This window comes from Sphaerodactylus townsendi, linkage group LG03 (assembly GCF_021028975.2).
Source record: "Sphaerodactylus townsendi isolate TG3544 linkage group LG03, MPM_Stown_v2.3, whole genome shotgun sequence".
Lineage (NCBI taxonomy): Eukaryota > Metazoa > Chordata > Lepidosauria > Squamata > Sphaerodactylidae > Sphaerodactylus > Sphaerodactylus townsendi.
In genome coordinates this window covers 154,345,081-154,356,307 of record NC_059427.1, presented here as the reverse complement: position 1 = coordinate 154,356,307, position 11,227 = coordinate 154,345,081, and the positions used below count along the sequence as shown (strand labels likewise).

At 44.6% G+C, this 11,227-nt stretch overlaps 1 pseudogene; it reads right to left on the bottom strand.

Moving 5' to 3' along the window:
- Window positions 1-1,001: 1,001 nt before the first annotated feature.
- Window positions 1,002-11,227, bottom strand: part of LOC125427945 — a 91,120-nt pseudogene continuing 80,894 nt past the window's right edge.

Here is an 11,227-nt window from a genome sequence, read left to right as displayed (position 1 = left end):
TCCCAGAATTATAAATGATCTCCAGAAAATAGGGATTAGCTCCCATGAAGAAAACGGTGGCTTTGGAAGGTGGGATTCTAGGGCATTATACCTCCCTGAGGTCCCTCCCCAGGCTCCAACTCTCCAGGAATTTCCAAGCATGCAGTTGGCAACTCTCTCTTTACATCCCTCTTTTTAAAATAAAAGATCCAAGGCTGTTTTCTTTTGGCGACCGACCAATTAAGTGGAGTCACGTTGTGTGGATATGGCTTTTTGTCAGGGGTGATTATCTGCAGGCTTTGGATTGGTTATGGGTTTGACTGTTGTTTTGGCTCCTGGGCAGCTACTTTGTAATCTGCCTTGAGCCACTGGGATTAGTGGGGGAGGAAGGAGCTAAAACATTTTAATAAAAACAAATCAAACACATTTGGAAAATGTCAGGATATGGAAAGAATAAGGATTACGCATTACAAAACTGAAGGCACATTACACGATGGGAGATCTAGCTGCATCCTACCCTTATGCAAGATCAACAATCAGGTACTACAATGACTAACAACCCCTACTCTGTAGGACCACAATTTTGAAACACAACAAGGGAAGGGACCATGCCTCTGTGACAGAGCATCTGGCCAGCATTCAGACCATTTCCGGTTCAATCCCTGTCATCTCCAGTCAAAAGGATCAGGTGATGGTGGTGGTGAATAGTGACTTCAAGTTACATCTGACCCAGCAGAGTTTTCAAGGCAAGAGATGTTCAGAGGATTTGCCAGCCTCCATGGAGTGGCCCTGGACTTCCTTGATGGTCACTCATCCAATTATTAACCTGGTCCAACCCCGCTTAGCAGCCAAGATCTGATGAGATCAGGCTAGCCTGGGCCACCCAGGTCAGGTTGGATAAAATAATTGGTGATGTGAAAGAACCTCCACGTGAGGCCCTGAAGAGCTGTTGCCCATCGAAGTAGACAATATCGACCTTGATGGACCAATAGTCTGATTTAGTACAAAGCTGCTTCATGTGTTCAAATAAATAGTATGCATTTTGAATGAAAGAGGATGGCATTCATCTCACCTGGACTGGAAGTGGGGGAATCCAAGGACTGTCCCTCGGAGCTCCCTCCCAGGCTCTCTGTGTCACTGTAGAAGGATTTGCTGGGACCTAGATGACAGAAGCAAGAGCAAAAGCTGTCTACAAATGTAAAAAAATTAGAACGATGGAAAGAAAGTCATCATTGTCCACAGAACCTAGGTACATTCAACTTTGCCTGCTGTGGTGTATCAAAATGAGTTTTGTACATATCTGGCATGTTTTCAAGCTGAACCAGAGAAAACTTGATTTTTCTCCCCAGGAGAGAAATGCGAGTTGATTTCACAAAGCTTTGTGGATGCCTATTGGCTAGCACCTGTGACATTTCATCAATGTAATACAATTCCTCCAACCTACCACTGCTCCCATGCCAGTTCTGTTACAGATCTAAACATTTTTAAATTGCACAAAGATACACTTTTCTCTCTTTTTTTTAATAGAAGGTGGGGGGAGCGCAAGAGACATACCAGGCTCAATCCCCAGTTCCACCCCATCAATGTCCCTCTGTTGTATGATCATTTTCTCACAAAGAATTTTTCATTCAACATTGACTTCCCCTGTTATGAGAATGTAAGAGCCATGCTGGATCAGACCAAAGGCCTATCCAGCATTCTGTTCACATGGTGGCCAATAGCTGCCTCTAAGAAACCTACAAATAGGAAAACTGCAACAGTATCATCACCAGTCCTGCATTAATGCTAGCATTTTCTGAATTCTGAACACTCAAAATAATCACGATAAATATAAACAGAACAGCAAAAAGAAAAAGGTCCAAAACAAGTATTGCAATTGTATCAGAAAGCAAAGAAAAAAGGACATTGTGCATATGATATTATACACAATAATCGAAGTATGATAACTGCTACTGTCAATAGTGAATGACATAATAAACATGAAATAATGATTATCATAATAATCTAACAAATATCATAGACAATAATCTAACAAATATCACTGGACAATATTACGATAAAAATACAAATAGATGAAATAGCTAAAAAGATAGATAAGTGATTATTATGGGTACCCCACTGTGTCCCATATGCTGTTCTGTGTCTCGAATCAGGACAGCACCCGCCGGAAACCAGAGTGTGGATGACTACTTTAAAATTCTGGTCCCATCTTTGCTTTAATACTGAGGCCAAAAGCCTCACCCATCTAGCCCTCTCTGAATTGCAATCCTCCGAATGGTGGAAATGTATAGAGGTCAAAATAACCTCTTTAGGTCTCTCCTTAGAAACCTTTTTTATGCAATCTGCAAATGAAATTTGGCTATCCCTAAAAAGAAGGCTACTGGACCAGGAATACCAGTTGCTGTTGAGTGCAGCCAGGACATCTTGCTCTCCCTTGCACTTTGGAATCTATCCTGAAATTAGCTTCACAGAGCCCAGGCAGAGATGGATCATCATTCAAGCTAGATGTAATGCAGTCCCCTCTGCCTTTCTTAAGGGCCAACAGTTGAACATTCTACTTCAAGATTGTCCGGGGGTCGCCGCGCCCGCTCGCCTCGGACTTCGATGGCCGGGGGGCGGGGCCGCCAGCGCGACGGCAGCCGACCGGCGCAACGCCCCGACCCGCGGCAGAAGCGCCAGCGGGGGGGAGGAGCCGGCGGACGACAGGCGCGACAAGGAGCAGCTGCAGCTTAGCCGGCAGCTGCCGCGCCTCTCGCAATCAACGGGGCACGGCCGGGACAATGGCGAAGACCGCCGGAAGAGCGAGGCTGGCCGCAGCAGGGCGTGGGAGGGTTGTGCGGGGGCCCAAGGAGGTCGGGGAAAGCGTCGTGGGGGAAGGGAGGTGGACCGGAGAGAGGAAGAGCGACGGAGCAGAGGGAAGAGGAGGGAGAGAGAGTGGAGGTGCAGAAGGAGGAGGAGTGAGAGAGAGTGGAGGAGCAGAAGGAGGAGGAGGGAAAGAGAGCGGAGGAGCTGAAGGAGGAGGAGTGAGAGGGAGCGAAGGGGAGTGCGGAGGCGCCTGGGAGGGGGAAGAGAGGAGTCCAAGGAGGGGAGAGAAGCTGGCTGGGGAGGGAGCAGCAGACCCCAGTAGGGGGGCAGCCACCCCCCAAACACCAATAGGAGGGAACCCCAGGGAGTGAGGGCTGGCCTCACCCCTCGAGGAGCACCCTGTGGTTTAGGCAGCTGACTGCATTACGAGCTCCAAAGACCGGGGCCACAGACGAGGAGTCCATCACCTCGGATAGGGACGGTGGGACGGCTTGTCAGCCGCGGCCACAGGAGGGGGAGGGGAATCGCCACAAAGATAGAACATGTGCAGATTGTCAGGATACTGTTGAGACCCTCAAGCATATTATGTTTTCTTGCCCGAGGCATGCGTTACCTAGACTCTCCCTACTTGTCCTGGCTCTAGGGAATAAAAAAACTTGTTCGGAGCATACAAAAACTATTCACCTGCTGAATAATAGCAATGGCGGGATAACTGGAAAAGCCACTGAATTTTTATTAGAAGTGCTCAAGTCAAAGACATAATGGAAGCTTGACCACCTCTTCTGTACCAACCTTACGTGCTTTGTCCAGTTTTATGTCCAGTTTTAACACCCACTCTGTCCTGTATTTTGTTTTACTGATATGCCTAATAAAGGTCAGCTGAAGTTGGTTGAAGATTATTATAAGTTTCTAAGAATAATCCTCACATTGAAAATAGACATTATTATCCTCTATTCATGATATATTCAAATGTTTTATATGTCTTCCTCCCTTTTTTCAATATTTAGCATATCATGAGGGTTATTAATAGTTTATGTACAACATTTCAACAACCAAATTTATAAAGGTAACATAAGAAATATGCTTTCCATTTATCTTGAAATTCTTTGGTCTTTTATTTACAAAATTTGTTAATGTTGCCAGTACCACATATTCTGCTGGTTTGCTTTCCCAGTCCTCTTGGCTTGGGCATTCTCCTGCTCGCCATTTTGCCGCAAGTATAACTCTAGCTGCTGTTATCATATAGCATAACATTTCTTCTATGATTTTTGGAATTTTTTTTGGATGAAATGCCTAATAGTGCATTCTTGGCGTCCATGACATTTTATCATTTTAAATTTAAAATATTTGCTGAATTTGTGCATGTATTTCTTTCCATTTTTAATTTTTTTTACTTGTCTGACACATATGGTAAAAGGTATCAACCACTTTCTAACATTTCCAACATTTCCCTTCGTAGTTCTTGTCCATCTTGTCGCTATCCTTTGATAGTCCACCTGTAAAACATCTTGTGCTAATTTTCTCTTAATGTTTGGCTGGCTATAAATTTTACATCTTTCATCCATAGAATTTCCCACTGTTGAGTACTATTGTAGAGAGTAGGAAGCATTTTGCTTCTTATTCTGAAGCAGGATTCCCCAATCCTCATTACCTCTATACTGTTTTCTAGCTAAATATGGTATAATTAGAGGTTATGATGGTGTTAACAATTGGGGTTAATGCTACAGGTGGAGGCAGGGAGGAATATTCTGAAAAATTTGGATCCAGGCCATCTTCTCTGCAAGAAGAAGGTGCTTCTCAGCAGCAGATGAGGCAGGGAGCAATATTCTTCCCTCTCACTGTATTATTTATTTATTGCATTTCTAGGCTGCCCTTCCCCAAACAGGCTCAGGGCACCTTACAACAATATAACAACATAATAAGTGATAAAATCAATAAAAACAATCAATTTCAGTGCCAGTTTAAAATATGAGGGCTAAACCAATCAATAACCCCTGTATCATCATATATCTGCAAGACGTCACAATAGGGGAAGTCAGGGGAAAAAAGAAAAGGGGAAAGGAAGAGTGAGGCCACAAAGATGGTAAATGTTGCTGGGCTCAACCATAGGCCTGGCACAGTGATGGCGAACATTTTAGAGACTGAGTGCCAGGGGTGGAGTGAGGGGAAACTGCACCTGGGGCATGCATGCACCCTGTGCCCCTGCCACGCCCCCGCCCTGCCCTGCCCTGGAATGCCCCTGGATTGTCCCGAAACACCCCCGCCCCACCCCCAGAACACCCTCGCCACACCCTCACAGGAGCGCACACCCAGTGCGTCACGCACCCCTTGCCCCCTTGGTGCTATGCCACTGCTGAGTGCCCAAACTGGGGCAACAGCTCATGTGCCCACAAAGACAGCTCTGAGTGCCACCTCTGGCACCCGTGCCACAGGTTCACCACCACTGGCCTGGAAGAACAACTTTGTCTTACAGGCCCTGAGGAATTGCAGTACATCCAGCACTGTAGCCCCCTGCTTCATTAACTTATCCACATTTGATAATGGTGTTACTATGATAGACAGGAGTATACTGGGAGTATACTCCCATATACTGGGAGATATGGGGAGCAGTGACTGGGAACAGTGAAATTTGGGGAGGTTTTAATATCACGTTCCAGAAACCTAGAAAATTCCTAGAGCATCACTGTGTTGGCCATTTTTTCTCCTGCTCCTCAGTTTCTCGAGGGCAAGCAACTGAAAATGGGGGCTGGCATGTCAGGGTAATCGATGACGGGGGATGATCCATGTCAGTGCCCCCCCTCTTCCATTTTTATGGAATTAGGGTCCGTTACCATCTGTTGGACCCACCCTTTCTTTTCTCCTCTCGGGAGGGTTTAAGAAGGATTTTGCGGGCATTGTTATGTTATGTATTAATTGCTGCATTTTAATTTATATTATCTAGAGACTAACATATATTTGATTTTTATGTTTATCTGTATTTGAATGTTATGTTGTTCACCGCCCAGAGCCCTTCGGGGATTGGGCGGTATATAAGTTGAATGAATAAATAAATAAATAAAAACTTGTATTGCTCCTGGAGGTGCACTGATTCCCCCCCCCCCCGCCGCCCCTGCCCCCGCAAGCATGACTGCAAGCATGATTTCAAATGGCATGGCAGGCAGCAACAGGAAGCAGGGAAGTTCCCTTCTCCAAGCACTACCATGCTTGCATAGCATAGGATCCAAAGCTATGTCCTTGTACAGCCAAAGAGAAGTGGGGAAACAGGCCTGGAAGAATCATCTTGAAAGACAGTTGCAAATCTGTTAGAGAATCAGCAGGTCAGGAGGCATTACTAAAATCATTCAGTTTGGCCTCGGTCTGCACTACACCACAAAATTCGTTCTGACTTTTACTAGATGAAGGTAATTTCCGTGCACCAGATTGTAGTACCTTATTTAGGAGCTGTTGGGAGGAAGTAGAGAATCCATCCCTCCACTGCTGGCAGCAGACACCAATAATTAATCAGCCTTCTATCTTTCAGGCAATCTATACAGTAATCTTTTCTAGCTTTTTATGAGCCTGTCATCTAGGGGAAGTTCAAATGTACTTCGTTTCTTCAGCTCAAAGAAAATGACTGGGTAAGGAGAGGATGTTGACAGCTTTAAAATATTTCAAGTGAACAAGTGTTCCCCAGATCTATGGAGGGCTTTAAAAAAGATATTCAGATTACTGGATGATAAAATTACATTAATGGTTAGCTGCTTTCTGATATGGCCTCCTCCTTGAAATAAAGAATTCGCCTTGGTTTATACAGAAACCGTCAATAAGGAAAAGGTCCTTTATGCATGGATTGTTTGCCCCGATGTAGATATTATTAGAAAGTAGAGTTTTCCTCCCGTTTCCTCACTGAACTGTAATGCATCCTTACATCTTCTCCTGTGACTTTCCCAAACCTGTTGTGTTTTGATGTTTTAGTAAAAACTGTTTACAAAGTTGGGGGGGCACCCATGTGTATGGGAAAAGCAGGGACGGAGCAAGGGGGAACTGCGCCTGGGGCACGAGCGTGCCCTGTGCCCCTGCTGCGGCACTGCCCGCCCCTCCAGAATGCCCGCCCCGCCCCCTCCACAGCCCGGCCACACCCCTGTGGCAGCTGTGCCTGGGGCATCGCACCCCCCCCCCGTTGGCGCAACACCACTGGGGAAAAGTCTGCATCTTCCCAACCCCACACACATAGGCACCATTCCTCATCCTGCAACCAGAAGGCTCACTTTTGTTTTTAAATTGACAATAGAGGTATAATTATAGAATTTCAGCCACCTGTCTATCCAGCTGTCTGAAATCCCTTTTTATTGTGGAGATATCTGCAAAAGGGGCTAGACCAGCCTGCGGGCACATTTGGAATTCTGACACAGCATGGCAGGCACAGCAACAAATCACTGCTATATATGAGGTGGGGCCAGCCACTAAATGATTGCCACAGTTTAAATTTGGTAACACAATGCAGATCCTTGTGTTGTGGTGGCAGCCAATTCAATCTACAATAATCAATCAGAAGTCTTGCTGGCAAAAACCCTACCTGGGCTCACTCAGTTCCTAAAAACAGTTGGTGAAAGCCAGGAAAGGTGTTGGTAGAAACTATGTCACCCATGGGTACCATGTTGGTAACCCCTCAGCTAGATACTTAAAAAACAACAATGAATGGTATGCATTCAGAGAATCTGAAGACTATTAAAACATTATAATGCTACATGTTAATTGCCAATAAAAAAAAGAATAAGCCCCTTGAGATGCAAAGAGAGGGAGTGGCTGCTGTGGGGCCCTGGGGCTGGGAAACTTTGGGGAAACCTGCCACATGGAAGCCCTGGGGCCACTGGGCTGGATCAGTCACTGCAGCAGCAATGGGAAAGCCACCCAAGATGATCCTTATGTGGAAAAGACTATGTGAATTTACATTGAACTGTAAAAGGGAAGAAAAAGTAGGATTTATGACCTAGTGGCAAGGGGTAGGGGAAGGAAGTACCACGGAATCAGTTCCTCAAAGACCCTTCATCAACTTGTGTATGTTAAGTGCCATAAGGTTGCCTACAATTCATGGCAACACTATAAATCAGTTCCTCCCAAATATTCAATTGTTAACAGCCTGGCTCAGGTCTTGCAGTTTGAGGACTGTGGCTTGCTTTATAGAGTCAATCCATCTCAAGTTGGGTCTTCCTCTTTGACTCTGGCTTCAACCTTTCCTACCATTATTGTCTTTTCAGGGGAGTCTTGTCTTCTGATATTATGACCAACGTGTAATAGCCTCATTTTAGCCATTTGAGCTTCGAGAGAAATTTCAGGCTTAATTTGATCTATGGGTCAAAACATATGTTATTTTTTTCATAGACTTGGGTTCCCTGCAGCCACCCAGCAAGTGTGGGGAATGGCTACTTTAAAAAAAGAGAGAGCTTAAACACCCTTAGAATGGTGCCCTTGGAGGAGGAAGGGCTCCTCCCTCCCCCAGCTTTTTTTCCATGTGAAACCACACTGGGGAGGGAGTTCTTTTGCCCATTTTGCTCTTCCATGCACACAGGTACTCAACAGATACTCGTGAGGTATGACAGGCCTAAGGTCGCCTGTATGTTTCATGGTAAACATGAATCTGAACTTGGCTCTCCACAGTCCTAGTGCAACACTCTAACCACTGTGCATACTGACTTTCTAGCTATCCCAGAGGCATATCTAGGAAAAATGTAGCCTGGTTTTTTGGTGGCCCCTCTCCCCTGAAGCTGGCGACCCCAAATCACCCCTTCCAACCTCCGTGTCTGCCCTCTCCCTGGCGGCAGCAGGAGACATGGCCATGGCCAGTGGGTGCCGTGTGTGGGGTTCCTCACCAAGCGGGCTGGTGGGCGTGCAGCGTTGCCAGCTGTCACCACTCCCTGCATGCAGAGGGGTGTGGCTGTGTGGGGGTGATCTTCTGCCCCCCCACACGAGTAAATGGCCTCCATCCAGGGATATGTGACCCCACATATGTGACCTCATCCCTGAAAGACTGCCAAAGACATCATACATATTCACTGATGTGGCCACAAATTATAAAACAATCACAAAATGCAAAAACACATCTGAAGGATGAAATGGAAAATGAACTTGAATTTGCACGTGTCTTACTTTGCTCACTGCTCACAGAAGACAACTTTCCAGAGGTATCTTCTGAAGAGCTGCTGAAGTCAGCAGCTGATGAAGAAAAGTGACCAGAAACTGTGGCATTCTTTCTTCTGGCATTGGAGGGTGACCTGAGAAAGCAAAACACCATTTGTATGTCTCAGTTTTCCCCACAAGAAACCCAAAGATTAACTGGCAGTGAAACATCCAAACATCAGTGAAACATCCAACCATCCAAATATCAGAAACATCCACGTGAATGAAGTAGTACGCAGCAAAGAAAATCAACTTACTGATTGAGTGATGGAACAAGCTGCTACCACAAAAAAACATTTAGAAGTAGCTTTTAGCATGCATAAGGGATCCCGTTTGCCCAATCAATCTGCAAGGAATAAAATTCCTTCCAGAGTTAAGAATTTGAGAGCAGCACTGTGGGAAAGGTAGTTTGCAGTGATCAGCATGTTTTGCAGTGGGCTCTGACTCTTCCAGAATTGCCCCTTCAGCTAAAACATATTGGACAGAACCACTGTGATTATCACAGATTGGATTGTTAGCCCAGTACTGGAAACTCCTAGGTATGTTTGGGGGCAAAGCCTGGGGAGTGCTGCTGATGCCATGGCATCACTTCTGTTATGGCATCCACAAATCACAATGATATAGGAATTCCTTCCAATCTCTATGGTAAAGACCACAGAGTTTTGAGGGAGTTCTTACAGCATTGCGAATGACATGTTATGGCTGCTCACCCAGAAGTGACATCACAGTAGCCATGCTGTCCTTTGTTTCTCCTGCTATTCTACCGAGCAGATATGGCAGATGGAGCAGGGAGGGTGGGTGTTGCCTGTTGTTGGTGGTAAGCCCAGTGACAAATGAGACTTCAATTATGCTGATTATTGTTTGTCCAAACATAGTAGCAAAATTTTTACAGGAGGGTGCCAGGAGCAACTCCTGTACAAAATGTGTGACAGTAACTACAAACCTGTATGAGAACAGGTACCTCTTCTAACTTCTGAGTGTGCCTATCATCGTATACAGTCAGAAATATAACAAATGCACACACCATGGCTAACAATTAATAGGACTGAATAACTTCACACTTAACTCAATCAATAGTGTGAACAAAGTCGACAAACAGAGCTGTGATACAAATAGTGCCCCAATATCCACAAATTTGTTAAAGCATACACTCATGACATCAACTCAGTATATGCTTCTCTCAGCCAAAATATATATCTTATGTATACTGAAAATGCCACATACACACAAGCCTCTGAAGATTTATCAAAGCCAGATATTACCAGATACTGGCAACTCGTTGTGGGTTTTCTAATTAGCTCAGAGAAGCTTATACTGAGTAGATGCCAAGAGTGACTGTATGCCTCAATCAATTTGTGGGTATTGGGGCACTATTTGTATCACAGCCTCATTTGTAGACTTTATTCATACCATTGATTGAGTAAAATGTGAAGTTATTCAGTCCTATTGACCGCTAGCCATGGCATGTGTATTCGTTACATTTATGATTTTAGGTGCACAACCCCCACCTTTGTACGCTCCATGTCATCCTATACAGATATACTTAGAATCCTGCCCAGGTCTATTCATCAAGGCATACTTCCAGGACATTCTGGTGTTTCTGAGGACAGCACTGTAAGTTTCTTCACTTTCTTACAGCGCAATCCTAAGCAGAGTAAGGTTCTTCTGAGTCCACAAAAGGTAATGGGTGCAGAAGGCTATTGCTCTACTTTAGGACTGTGCCATTCAATCTGCCTTTACTTGGCACTATAATTCCAACCATTAATGAAAGACAACAATAGAACAGGAAAAAGTTTTTTTTTTTAATTTCCTACTTTTACATAATTTGTTTTATCATTACAGTTTATTTGAACGTCTTATGTTCCTATTTTTTAACACTGGAGAGTTTATTTGTTCTTCAGTATTTTACACATCATAACCTTGCCTGATTGCTATTAGTGTTCTATTCTTAGTTTTTATGTTATTAATGTATGTAAAAAGAAATAATATTGCTTCCATGTTCAGCTTTAAATTTGTAATTGTGTTAAGGTTTCTCTTCATATTTACCTAATGAATGGTTGCAATGGGAAATAAACACTATAGATGAAAAACACTAACTTGTTCCCTGTACTTACAACAAGGGAGTAGTGGTGATTACATCACCACTAATAACTCTAAAAAGTTGGTTTACATAACTTTTCTCAGGCAGCCTCATTCAGGGCCTGAGGTGGTGGGACTGCCCTGCCCTGTTACTGCCCTGCCCTGCCAGCTCCAGAGGGCTTTCAGCTGGCACAGGGAGGCGGGAAAA